Source organism: Plectropomus leopardus, chromosome 6 (assembly GCF_026936395.1).
Source record: "Plectropomus leopardus strain MGB_pleo_1.0 chromosome 6, ASM2693639v1, whole genome shotgun sequence".
In the NCBI taxonomy this organism is placed as follows: domain Eukaryota; kingdom Metazoa; phylum Chordata; class Actinopteri; order Perciformes; family Serranidae; genus Plectropomus; species Plectropomus leopardus.
In genome coordinates, this window is record NC_142181.1 from 33,782,920 (window position 1) to 33,796,315 (window position 13,396).

Genomic DNA, 13,396 nt, shown 5'->3' on the forward strand with positions numbered 1-13,396 from the left:
GCCCACATATAAACATGACCTAATTATCCTTGTACAGTTGAGAGAGGGATAGAGGGAGAGAGTTTCTGTTTCACTCCTCATTTTCTCACTTTCCACACCAAGCTGAGTTTCTGTTTATACATCTTGGACCACATTGATATTTTTGTATATGGCTTATATGAGTTCACATGTGTTTTCCATCATTTTACTTCAACATGTTCTTAAGCATTGCCCTATTCCAGACTATGTGTATGTTTCAGCTCTTTTCAGTCCTCTCAGATCGATAGATTTTTCAGTCTGAAGAGTCAGCTCTGTATTGTGGCTTTTACCCATTTCACTGAAATATTTATCACAGAAAAGCTTTAATTTTTGCTTGCCAACCACCAGAGACTCTGTTTTTCATAATTTTCAGCAATGCACAGTAGTTCATGATGGAATTAGAATTCCTCTTATGTAGAGAATATTAAGACTTTTAATTAACATATAACTAAGTTAATTTGCACAGGAATTGTGTTCCATTCTATAGATGCACTTGCAATGCACTCTACTCCCTGAGTCTTTTCACTGTTGAGCTTTCTCCGGTCTGTCTGCCCTCTGAATTTTATTTTTAGGTTTTAGTCCTTAAGCATTTTCTAGGCTTGTGTTTTTTTATCTGTTTTATGTGGTAAGAAAAGTACAATGCTGTAGTCATTAGAAGTTGATACTGTATTGCAAGATTGCCAATTTTGTCAGAAAATTACTGAAAAATCTTGTCAGTGAACATTTTGCTGATACCTTCAGTATCAACTTTTTTAAAACTTGAGTTAATTTGCAAAATTTCTTCTCAATGTTAATGGATAATGTTCGGCATTATGTTTCCCTCAGAGCATATTTGCCGTGTTTAAATATATATATATATATATATATATATATATATATATATACACACATATATATATATATATATACATATATATATATATATATATATATATATATATATATATATATATATATATATATATATATATACATACATATGTGTGAAAATAAAAATGATGATTTGATGGTGGTAACTATGGGGTATTTCTTTTAAGACCATTAATGTGCATCAAAAATATCATAGCAATACAGCCATGATTTCTGAGTACAAAGCTGACAGTAAGATCTGAGGACAGTGCATGAGAATTCACATGCAACGCCCCTCCTTTAGGGACCATGAATGTCCTTGAAGCTCCCTTTTTCACTGGACAAAAACAAACTAACACCCACCAACACCCACTTTTGAATAATTTGAAACGTTAGAATTGGCATTCACTTCAGAGACAAATGACTCTGCAGTAGTCACAGATATTTATTGGCTCCAGTTTCGATCGGCTTCTATTGGCAGTGATTAGACATGTTGATTTTGTTCCCTTTGCCAGAAAGATGCAATTAGGGGCTGCCACAAAATACTATCTCTCTGTGCAAGTAGCATTTGAGAGAGTGACTGAATAAGTAGCAGATGTAAGAAAGAAGAAACCAAAGTAATACTTTTTCACTGGCCTCCATGCTGCTTTCTACTGTTCACTAACCTGTTGAGTGTCTGTGATGCGACATACCAGAAAAAAAAAAATAAGTGAGAGAAGAAGTTTTCTATGTTTAAAAAAACTCCATACACATGCTAATTTCAGTGAAGGGGTGTACTGGATTTGATGGCAGAATCTTGGTTTTGTGACCTGATGGTGGTGCCAGGGTAAAGGTCAGCCAGGTCACCAAAAACTTCAGAAATCATCCTTTGGGGGGCCCCTGAACATGCATAGAGGTCTTGAGAATCAGGCTGTCAGCTGGCTGGGATCAGAATACAACATTATCAGCCTAATAATAGTTCAGCCAACAAAAATGTGCCGTGTCATGCCACAGTCCATGATCAAGGGTCTTAAGTAAGACTGCGATTGTACTGGGTATCTCCCATTATCTCCATCTCCAAAGGAAAAGGCAGGCAAACTGAGTGTGTATTTCCTTCCTGCAGCTAAAAGTCCCAGCAAGAGGTCATAGTGTCCGTCAGCACACATCAGAACAATTTAAAGATTTGTGAAGGACACAGCTTTAGCCTGTGATAATGTGACAGTTACTGGTGTGGAACAGTGACTTTGGACAGAGCTGACTCAGTGCCATAGAGATATAAGACAAATGTGAGGAAACACAAACACACACGGGGGGGGGGGGGCGTCATCTCTACAATGACCTTGTCAAACATCTCTTTGTTGGGGAAACATCCATGTTGATAAGCTGAACCACAGCTGCGTCACTACTCTGCTATAATCTGTTATCACACACATTAGCATCACAGTACAGAGATGTTTGACTGTTGAGGTTTATTTGGTTAATCATCTTTACCAAAAAGGTCTCTTATTGGAAGTTTAAGTTCCGACCATCAAGCGCAAAACCAAAAAAATCTCGTCTGCATTGTCAAGAATCCACATGTTTAAACTGTGTCCATGGTTTCACTTGGTCTGCATGTTGAGTTGGAGGATTATTTGTTATATTTTGTCTTCAGATTCCCTAAAAAAGTTTTGTTTGTGTTGTTTGAATTCCACATTGAGTGAGTGGTGCTTTTGCTGTCTCACAAAGGGACAACCGCAAGTCTAAAAAGGCTTTTTGCTGTTAGTCTGGAATCTTCACTCCCTCTCTATGATGTGTTTAAGTACCATTATTTGTGCTTGTTGTGATTATTCCATAACAGAGAAAATGCCTCCAGCAGTGTTGTGCAAGTAGAAGCTTAACTATGTGTTGTGTGTCTGTATTTCAGAAGCTAAGGCTGCATTTGGCAGCTAGCTGACATTTCAGTTCGCATTTGTGTGTGCAAGATGCTTGACAATAAAGATAGCATTAAATCAAATTTTCATTTAAATGAACAGAGGTGTTATGCATTCACTTAAGGAAAAAAAATATGCTCGGTTGTCTGAATTAAAGGTCCAGTGTGTAGGAGTTTGGGACATATATTGGCATAAATGGAAAATAATGTCAAAATTATGTTTTCTTTTCTTTTGTATGATCGCCTGAAAATAAGAATTGTTGTGTTTTTGTTATCTCAAAATGAGCCATTTATATCTAGATATGGGGCGGGTCCTCGTCCACAGAGTTTGCCGTGTTTTTCGACAGTAGCCCAGAACAGACAAACTTAATCTTACACAGTAGACTGGGGGTAGGCGACCTGAGGGTCTGGAGCCACATGCGGCTCTTTAGCCCCTCTCCAGTGGTTCCTATGTCTCCGACTAAAAATTATATGGAAATGAATAGTGATTTTCATTCAGGTTTTTTTTTTTTTGTGCAAAAATTAGCCTGTACACAGAATATGAAAATCGATTAGCATTTCATTAACAAAAGGATGCATCATATTTCTGTGGCCTTGGTGCCTTTTCTGCTAAATTTTGCTTAATTTCAAAAGTGGTAGGCAGTCCTGAATCAAAAAAAGCTTGACTAGCTATGGATTCCAAATCCAAGATAGGAGAAGTCTCAGAGTAAAATGGAGAAGTTAATAGTACATAGATAGATCTGTTAATTTTTACCACCAACACTGCAAAGGTAATGTAACAAAAAATAATAAATAGTGGTAAAACTTATTAATGAATGCTCATATAGACCCATAAATAGTATTGATAGGCTAATTTTGACTAAATGTGTTGTGTTATCTTCATTTTAAGTATCAAATATGTTTCGGGGCTCCAGACAGATTTATTTATTTATTTTTGGCCAAAAATGGCTCTTTTGATAGAAAAGGTTGTCAACCTCTGCACTAGACCTTTCACATAAATGTTATCTCAGAATTATGACAAAGTTTCAATGGGAAAAAAAATCTGCTCCTTTTTCCGAATTAATGTAAAATAATGCTGTTAAATGAGAAAAAAAACTGCTTTTCCCCCCCCCATGAAAACTTTTCATATTTTTTGAGATAATGAATGAATCATAATGAGTCTAATAAATGCTAATTCAGAAAAACAGGGCAAATATTTTTTTAAAGTTAATATTGTTAAAAGAGTTGACTTTCACTTATATCTCCAGTTTAAGGAATTTTCATCCTTTTATGCAGAGAAGGGATGTAGGGAAGGAAAGATGCAAAACGAATACGGCTTAAGTAATGGACGTGAGAAAAAAGTAAAGAAGGAAAGACAAAGGAACAAAGGGAGGCAAAAACTTTAAATTGCACTTGACTACACTTGAAAAATGTACTGAGACACTTTTTACTTTCCATTTGACAGTTTTGACAAGAGCTACTTTCTGAGAATGACCATTTAGATAATGAACATTCAGAACAAGGACAAGTGAGGCACAAGTCAAATTATGAAGTTGTTTGGATAGAAAAAGCCCAAAATGTCCCGCCGTGTCTCTGCTTCACCCTGCAGTCACAACGCTCCACTATTAAAGAGCTGAGATTACATCTGAGCACCACAGAGCGACATCACTTCCTCATTAGATAAAAACAGCACGGCCACATGCCAGTGACAAAACCACTGCCAATCAACCTTATCGCCCTCATGTAAAGTCTGCTCTCAGTGTGTGTGTGTGGGTGCGCATGTGTGCATGCATGTGTGTGGAGGGCAGGGTATGACTCTGACTTTGTGCTCACAGGGATCTTTCAGGCAGTTCAGACTACAGTATTGCACCCTGCCCATCAGCCTCAGAGGAGTATTTTGTGTTATTGTTTCTTGCTTAATGGCATGTTGTAATTCCTAATTTGCCAAAGCAATATGACCAACACAGACTGACACTGATTTTCACTGACTTCTCAGCGTGTAGCAAACATCACTTGTATTATCTTTGTCTACACTGTCACCAGAAATGTGGTTTGCTCTGTCAGCTACAGATGTTTATCATGTGGTGTTTGCATGCGAAGATGGCAACACACACGCACTTCTCTGCTGTTGTTGTTGACGCTATCAGGTCCACTTAATCACATATTTTAAACATTGTAAAAATGTTAATGTTGGTATATGACATATTATATAGGTTTTGATATTATTCAAGTTTTTACAACAGTATCTGTATATTTTGAATGGTGTGTAGTAGTAAACTAAACTGAAGTTTTCTTTATATTTGCTCTTCTTATTATATTGTTTCTGTAAGAATGCAGGCTAAGTTATTTACCACAGCTATGGTGCTATAAGGCAGTTTAGTGCACATTACAAAAGAGGATAGGATGATGTCGTGCTAGAGGCTGACGAGAAGTCTGCGTGGGTGTGGATCGATGTAAGTTTTTGACTGTGCTGTATTGTGTAGGAACATGCTGAACCATTTTATGTGAGATAGGAATAGGACATCAAGTCAGTAGTGGACCAGACAAGATGTGATTATGTAAGGACTTTGCCTGCTGTATTATTGTTATTGTTATTATTTATTATTATAATCATTTTGTTTTCCAAAATAAACCTCATTAAAATGTTTTACTTCCTCACATGAGTACACAGATTACATCCATTACAAAATGGAGCTGGAACAAGAGTCAAAACCCAGAAACCTTGCAGACTAAATGGCCTAGGAACTTTGGTATGTTAAAACGGCTACTACAGTTAGCAGCTGACAGGCTCCTCAGCAGTCAAACATTCAGCTGACGCTCAATCACAATCACAGAGAACTGTCACACCTGCAGACTCTGGTGTCTGTGCACTCTCACACTACTTTGTCTAGTTATAGGAGACTTATTTTAGAAGCATCTTTATCATATTTGTTGAAATTCTCTTTATATCCTGCAGTCAATAATGTCTAAAATTCCTCAGGCGGCTTTTTGGCTCTCTCGCCAAACATTTCTTTCCATCACTCTCCCTGTGCAGTCTTGCATGTTTTAAAGAACTCATTTGCCCAAACGCTCTGTGTATCGCAGGGATAAAACTGGTTTGTATTACATAAAGTACAGTTGTGCAGGAACATACTGTAACTGAAGGTTTGAGGTCACAGGTCACAGCTGGAGAGCGGTTCATGAGGTTTATTAGTGATTAAGAATTAGGAGAGTGTGTGTGTGTGTGTGTGTGTGTGTGTGTGTGTGTGTGTGTGTGTGTGTGTGTGTATGTGTGTATGTGTACAATGGAGGCCTACATCAACCTGTTCTGTGCCGTCCGGTGCAACATAGCAGCGTCTGATCTGCTGCCAGAGGAGATTAGGTCAAGGCAGCCGGGCACATGTCATGCTGGTTGTCAGCACACACAAACACACATACTTTCTCTCTAACATACCACACATGAAGATTTTTTCTCTGTTACAACATGCTATAGGACATAGTTCCACAATAAGTCTATTTCCAACCTTCACTTAGGGTTCACTTTTCTGCCTTTCACTTCCCTACTACACTCCTCCTATTGTTCAAACTTTTGGCTCATGATCTTGATGCAGGTAACTTAACTATCACCACTCTGCCTGTGCGCACAAAAACTCTCTCAGAAACCAGGAACAATGAACACCATAATATGATATGTGACACACAAGATATCAGAGCAGCGTTACAAATCCTTGAACTTGTGATTTGATACGGTTGAGTTGAATTTGTGATTCAACAGGAGTGTGTGAAAATTATGACATGACAAGGTACAGCAACAATCGTCAATATGGCAGTGCTCGAGCCACATACAACCAGCCAATGTCAAAGCAAGGTTGATAAACAGGATGGGTTGCACATTTTATGCATGTGAAATTGGTACAAGAAAACAGCCACAGTTTTGTGGTGTTGAATTTGTATGGGCAAAAAAAAATGTTAATAGCCTCTGGAGTTTTTAAACTGGTATATTCACGTTTTGTAATATGTATAAACAAACTGGTTACTCGCTTTTTTTTTCTTTTTTGGTAGAAGGTCCCTTTTAATTGATTTTGCTTTGTAAATTGTTCTGTCGGTGCAGGAACACTTCAGATTGTGGAGCCAGGAGGGAAGACGACACAAACAAGAGCCTGACCTGAAGCTTCGAAAACGGAAACACCAGGGTCAGTACTGAAGTCATTTACCCTGTAAGGAAGATATAATAGTAGACTCAGTGTGTGTGTGTGTGTGTGTGTGTGTGTGTGTGTGTGTTACTTCTATGTCCAAACTGAATTTCCGACCTTGAGAGAAAAGCATTTTTGGAATGTGAGCTCCAGTCCTTACTTCTTGATAGAGCTGTAATTCTGGTTTATTCCAACTGGAGTCTAATTATCACCATGTTGGTCATATGGTGATAATGGTTATAGTTTATTCATATACTTTGTATACATTATTATCCCCCCGTCTGACTTATTTTTAGTGATGCTGTCACACGTTTCCAGATCTCATCAGTAGTTCACATGGCCGTAACTCTGTGGCTGTTTGCCAAACATTCCTGTTGACAGTCAAACAGTGGAAGCAGGAAGACAGTAATGCTATGCTATCAAACATGTCAACACACTTCTTACAACCCAGTCAATTCCAGAACTCTCTCTCTCTCTCTCACACACACACACACACACACACACACACCACACCACACCACACCACACCACACCACACACGCCACACACGCCACACACAAAGTGTTAATTTCAGCAGCTATTTTGGATTTAGATTCAATCTTTGGACAAAAATATGCATTCATTTTAGTCACATTTACTTATATTTATCCTTCATACTTTAGTCTAGTTTCATTTGATGGCAATTGAAAATGTTTAAGTCCAGTGTAAGGTAACAGTACTTTTGAGTCAAAGTTTAGTCACAACTTTTAGCCAAAATGTTTTTTCTCTTTTAACTGACACAGGTATCAGAGATTGAAATCAAGGTGACAGGTTGTATTAAGTGTTGAAATTTTACCTATACATATTTTTTTCTACAACTAATATTTATACACATTAACAAAAAGCTAAAAATCTCCAACTCTGACAACATAATTTAAGACAACTGGACAACTATTTGTACCAGGTTTCACTGTAAATTTTGATTTATTGATCTCATTGTTCTAACTATCTAACTTTATTTCAGTCTGAACTCTTATTAAATCTGGGACATGTTGCTCCAGATGTTTAAACTGATGTCCCCTCACAGATTCAGCAATTAAAACTGGGCTTTGTCCAGCGGCTGGCAGCTGCTTGCTCTGCTGCAGTTTAGCAGCTACTGAGCAAAGCTAGCTGCTAACAGCCACTAATGCAACCAACAAACTCCACTAATCCATTCAGCACCTCCACCATCCACAGTCACACACCACTGCAAAATCACAGCTCACAACTCGTGGTAACAGCTGACCCTGCTCTGGCGTGACGGTTTAGCGAAGCATCCTGACACTGACTATTTAGTGGAGTTTACCAACCTGTTGGTGCTTGGCAGTTCTCAGCTTCCTCATTTAAAACATTTCATTAATTAATTTCATGAAAACTTTTGTCATTCTCTTCTTCTGTCCTCTCCTTTTGAATGTGCAATAGTCCACTACAAACATTTTAGAGAATTTCTGGTCTTTGTCATAGAAATGAGGTCCTTGACAAACACTTTAGGTCATAGTTTTCATTAGCGAAGATAACACTGCATACGCGCATATTCACACACATTTCACTAACCTCACTACCATCATTCCAAATTCAAAGCTGGTAAAAGTGATCCAAAATGGTTATACTGTCCAGCAGGCATGTGCAGTATTGCAGGCAGACTTTTAAGGCACAAACAATAGGCTCTACAGTCACAGGGGAGTTTAAAGGAAAATTACACTCATTAAAAGGTAGTACATCTGTTTTCCCACTACAAGTGCTGCCATCATTAATGACCCTCTAAAGTTCAGTTCAGGCAATCTTTGATATTTGAAAGCTGCTGGCCAAATGATTGACGTTATTCACTTAGCCTTGTGACCAACCCTCATTAGCAGCATCAATAACATCTTGAGGGTCAACCCCCAGGGTGTCATCACGCCCACACTATTTTCTTTGGCACAAACAACAGTAGAAACTTTTCCTTTGCTGCCGGATTAAATTTGGTTTGTTTAGATCTGCGCCGTGTGATTATAAATGAACCAAACACAAGTCACATGGGGTAACTGCAAACTTGTTTAGAGGAGTTTTGGTAACCTGTTTGGTGCCAGGTTCACAGCAAAGATAGAAAACAATTGTGTTTCTAGTTGCTGCAACTTTTCTATACATGTCAGACAAGTCTGAGCCATTTTGAACTCGCTTTGTCTAGTTTGTCTGATGTGAACAGCTGTCAAAAAATTGTTACAGCTCAAAACTTATTTGTCTTTCACTGTCCCTTCAAGCCCCCCAATAAGGACAAGAACCTGAGCTACAGCCAAACAGTCACTAGACAATACAACAACAGATACATATAACTCTGTGTAGATTCATGGCTAAAACTGTATGTTCACACAAAGACAGGAGTGTGCATTCTTTTGTCTGGTATATAAAGCTGTGCATTTGCATGTTTCTGTTTTATCAATCTTCATCATTGTGGAAGCGAGCACATGTGAACAAGCCTTATTTTGAGATCCACATAAACAGATGTGGAAATGCACTTGAACATCTCTTTGCAAATCAATACATGTGCCCCTTCACCATTCATTAGACCTGTCAGTGAGAAATATGGTAAAGAAGAAGTGCAGTTACACCAACTGTGTTGCATCGGCAAGATTCTCCAGCCGCCAGAGCATATATAATATATAATATATGTATATAATTAATACTGATAGACAAATGATCAAGGATTCATTTATCACGCTCATGTTGAAACTGATTTTACAAAGTGCGCAACAGTTCAGGATCAGATTTAACAATCATTAACAGTACATAAAATGATCAAGAGTTATCACTCATGAGTAATTTAAAATTAAATCAATAAATGCTCCTTTGATTGACTTTTTACAAAATGCTGTTTAGCCTGCAAAAATAGCAATCAGTGAAATTGGCAAACATCCTAAAAGCAATGTTATCTGTCTCTCAAGTGATTTAATCTGTGTATGCCTGGTCTGTAGAATGCAGGAGGTGCAAAATTTCTCATCTTACATTCTCCCTTTGTAAATACAAGTTTATGTGTGGGGAAAAATGTGTATGCATGATTTTTGTCCATATGCATCAGTTATACACGTGGCCCCTGATGTCGGTACAGTGGGCAGGCTGTTCTCGTGCACCATTTGTATGTATACCTACAAAAAGTAATGCACCAGAATTTGTATAAAACCCATATCATCATGAAGTGCATTATCATCTTGTTTACTCTCAGAGTGCACCAAGGACTCAGTCTAGAATGTAAGAAAAAGACACTTGGCCTGTCACCCCTCTGTATCCTGCTTTCTGTCAACAATACTGTAGTATAGCTGCCGGTTGATCATGTCTCTGCAATGCATTGTGGGACTGCTTTAGGGATTTCAAGAAAACTAAATGACGTCAAACTTTCTCTATGAGTCTTTGCCATTAGCCATGCCAAAATGTTTTGGTAACAATAGTAAGTGAATATTTATTTATTTAGCACTTTTTAAAACATGCAGTTACAAATCGCTTCACAAATTAACATTAACACAGATTTAGATAAATGAGTGAATTAATTAATTAATTAATCAAGTTTCAATAAATTACAATATGTAACACAGTACAATGAAGGACAAATAAGACCAAAACAAAGAAAAACAAGTAGAGACTTAAAACAGTCTAAAGATTCAGCAAATCTGATAGACTGAGGAAAAGTGTTCCAGAGTGTTGGGGCAAAAACAGCAAATACACGATCACCTTTTGTTTTGCAAGTTTTGAGGATTGGAATGGTTGAGAAGTAGAATAAGAAACAAGGATATGTAACTGGGGATGAGGTTGTGCAGTGCCTTGTATGTAATCAACATGATCTTGTAGTTTATTCCGAATTCTACAGGAAGCCAATGGAGGGATCCAAGAACAGGTGTTATGTGGGACTGATGGCTAGTCTTGCAGCTGCATTTTGAACCATTTGTAAACAATCTAGATCAGCTTGACTGAGGTAAGTGTAAAGGGAATTACAATAATCTAAGGGGGAGAAAAAATGAAAATGCTTATTAATAGCTCAAGATCCTTGGAAGACAACATACCCGATTTTTGCGATATTTCTTAACTGAACAAGAAACAGGACTACACAAGCTTAATAAAATCATGGTCAAAACAGGCTTCCTTAAAGTCTTAAAAGCATGGAATTCATTAATCCAAAAACAAGGCCTTAACTAGTATTAAAATGTCTTAAATCAATCTTTCATAAGTCTTAAAAAATGTTTGTGGCATAAAAAGTAGTCTAGTTGGGACATGGACAGTCTATGAGTCTTTTTTTTCTTACCTTGCATTGTAAAATCTCAAAATAAAAGGTAACATATAGGTATACGGCTCTTATATCTTTTTCTTTTTTAATAGTTTACCAAAGGCTTGCATAAACGTCAGGCAGATAAAGGTAGTGGACAAACAAAAATCAAAAGCCATACACTGTTTAAAGTGGAACCCAGATTCCTAACGACAGGTTTGAAATTAGAGTGTAGTGCACCAATAAATTAATTTACTGATTAGGTAAAGCTGTCAATAGTTCATCTGCAGTGTTATTTATAAAAAAAAAAACACCCATCAGTCGAAGCTCATTCTTGGTGATTGTGATTGGTTTATTCAAATCAAACAACCCATTGACCTGTTTGTTCTGAATAATGGTGGGTCCCATCACACCTGACACTCTACAGTCTCAGTGTGGACTTTGTTTGTCTGCTTATCTGTCTGAGCAGAAAAATCACCTATTTGTTCTCTCATTTGTACCGCTAAACAAATAAATGAAGTAAACACTGCGGAGTAACTTGGAGCATTTTATATCTGCTCTTTAATTCACAGTGCTCCCTGCATCACATTGTGAGTATTCATTTTGACTTCATTGGAAAAGCCTCGCCCTTGCAGCACTCCTCTGTTTATCTAGTTTGCTGAGATGGACTGTTATTGTCCACAAACGAGTACATAATGATTCTGAGTGCTCTGTTATAGCTGAGATGAATGCACTTTAATTCAGTCAGCACCAAATGAAAGTGCTCTCAGCTGTTCCTGGGACTAATTAAAAATTAATTTACAGTAGTTTTCAGTTTCCCAGTTTATCAGATTTACACCAACTAGTAAAATATGAACTGTTCACCAGAGACCCAGATGCTGCTACAATCCAAGCACTGTTGGGACGCTGTTTTATTTCCATCATCACGACAAACAAGCACCTGTCTTCCAGCCAGAAATATACAAACACTGAACATCTCCACCCTTCAGGATGTCTTGGTTTACGTGTAATAATAGCTTTATTATAACTTTAGCTTTCATTTTCTCTTAGAAATTTTGTTCTTTCCTTTTATTTGTATTTATGTTAAAATTACCCTGTACCCAACAGTCAGGCACGTGAACGTTAATATATCTTTTTTTTTTTTTTTTTTCCATGGCAGTGTTGCGTATTTACACTCTACTACAAACACTAGCAGCATGATGAGCCACTAAGCATCTACTCTGCACTGAGCATCTATTCTGCACTGAGTGTGGCAGGTTTGCCAGGTTTGTTAGCATGAGCTATTTGGATGATGTTGGATTTTGGTTACTTATGAACACAATTTTAAACCAATGAAGTATCAGTAGTCTAGATCAAGAGAGCGGTTTATGGGTGAGTGCAGCTGGGGCACAAACTCTGAGACTTGATCAGCCTCAGCTGGGTCACCTCAGAAATTACATTATTTGTTGACATGGAACTAATGTTGAGCAACGGGTGTATTGGTTACTCCTCCAGTGACTCAAACTGGCAACCTTCTAGTCACAATCTGTCCCCTAAGATTGAATTTATGGGACTCAGGCATAAAAAATAAAAATAAAATAAACGAATCAGATCTACTAAGGAATGTTTGAGGAGGAATTTAAAGGTCCCGTAGGAATTTGAAAAAAATTGGGAGAAAGTTTTGTACAGAAATCAAAGACTTGAGGAAGACTTGAGGGTGGGGGCTGTGCCATATTCCCAACCTATCCAGAAACATTTGGTCCGATAGTCACTATTATTGTTATGACACCGGTGGGGACTTTTCCATTGTAAAGGTTGTTATGTTTTCACACAAAACAGACATAAATAAGTTTTTAAGTGAGTTTGTTCTGTTAAAGCCAAATATATATTTATTATTCCAGAGCAGTTAGCCACATTCATCTGGCTGTGAGTCACTGATTATCACTTTTCTATACAGCCCTTGTTGTATCAACTTGCATCCAGAGCAGACACATTTCTCCATAAAATTGGCATATTTAGTGGTGCATGCTGACAATTTATACAGTCCTGTCTACTCTCACCCTCATCTATCATTTGCGCAGTCCATGATATCATCAAAGGGAACATCTAAAAGAAAAGTGCAGTTGTGTAACACTTTTAAACCAATCGTGTCTCATTAATGATTGCGGCCATCTGTGTGTGTGTGTGTGTGTGTGTGTGTGTGTGTGTGTGTGTGTGTGTGTGTGTGTGTGTGTGTGTGTGTGTTTGTGTGTGTGTGTGTGT

General features: G+C 37.7%; 1 protein-coding gene and 1 long non-coding RNA gene across 2 annotated transcripts in view; one reads left to right on the plus strand and one right to left on the minus strand.

Annotated features, from left to right (window-relative positions):
• The window catches only part of LOC148189445 (uncharacterized), a 156,992-nt gene that overhangs the window by 28,250 nt on the left and 115,346 nt on the right, over window positions 1–13,396 (plus strand). The window contains exon 3 of the long non-coding RNA XR_015776859.1: window positions 6,825–6,906. This is a non-coding gene — a long non-coding RNA (uncharacterized LOC148189445). The remainder of the gene's footprint in view (window positions 1–6,824; window positions 6,907–13,396) is intronic.
• gpr4 (G protein-coupled receptor 4) overlaps window positions 1–13,396 on the minus strand; it is a 76,602-nt gene that overhangs the window by 14,200 nt on the left and 49,006 nt on the right. The window lies entirely within an intron of this gene.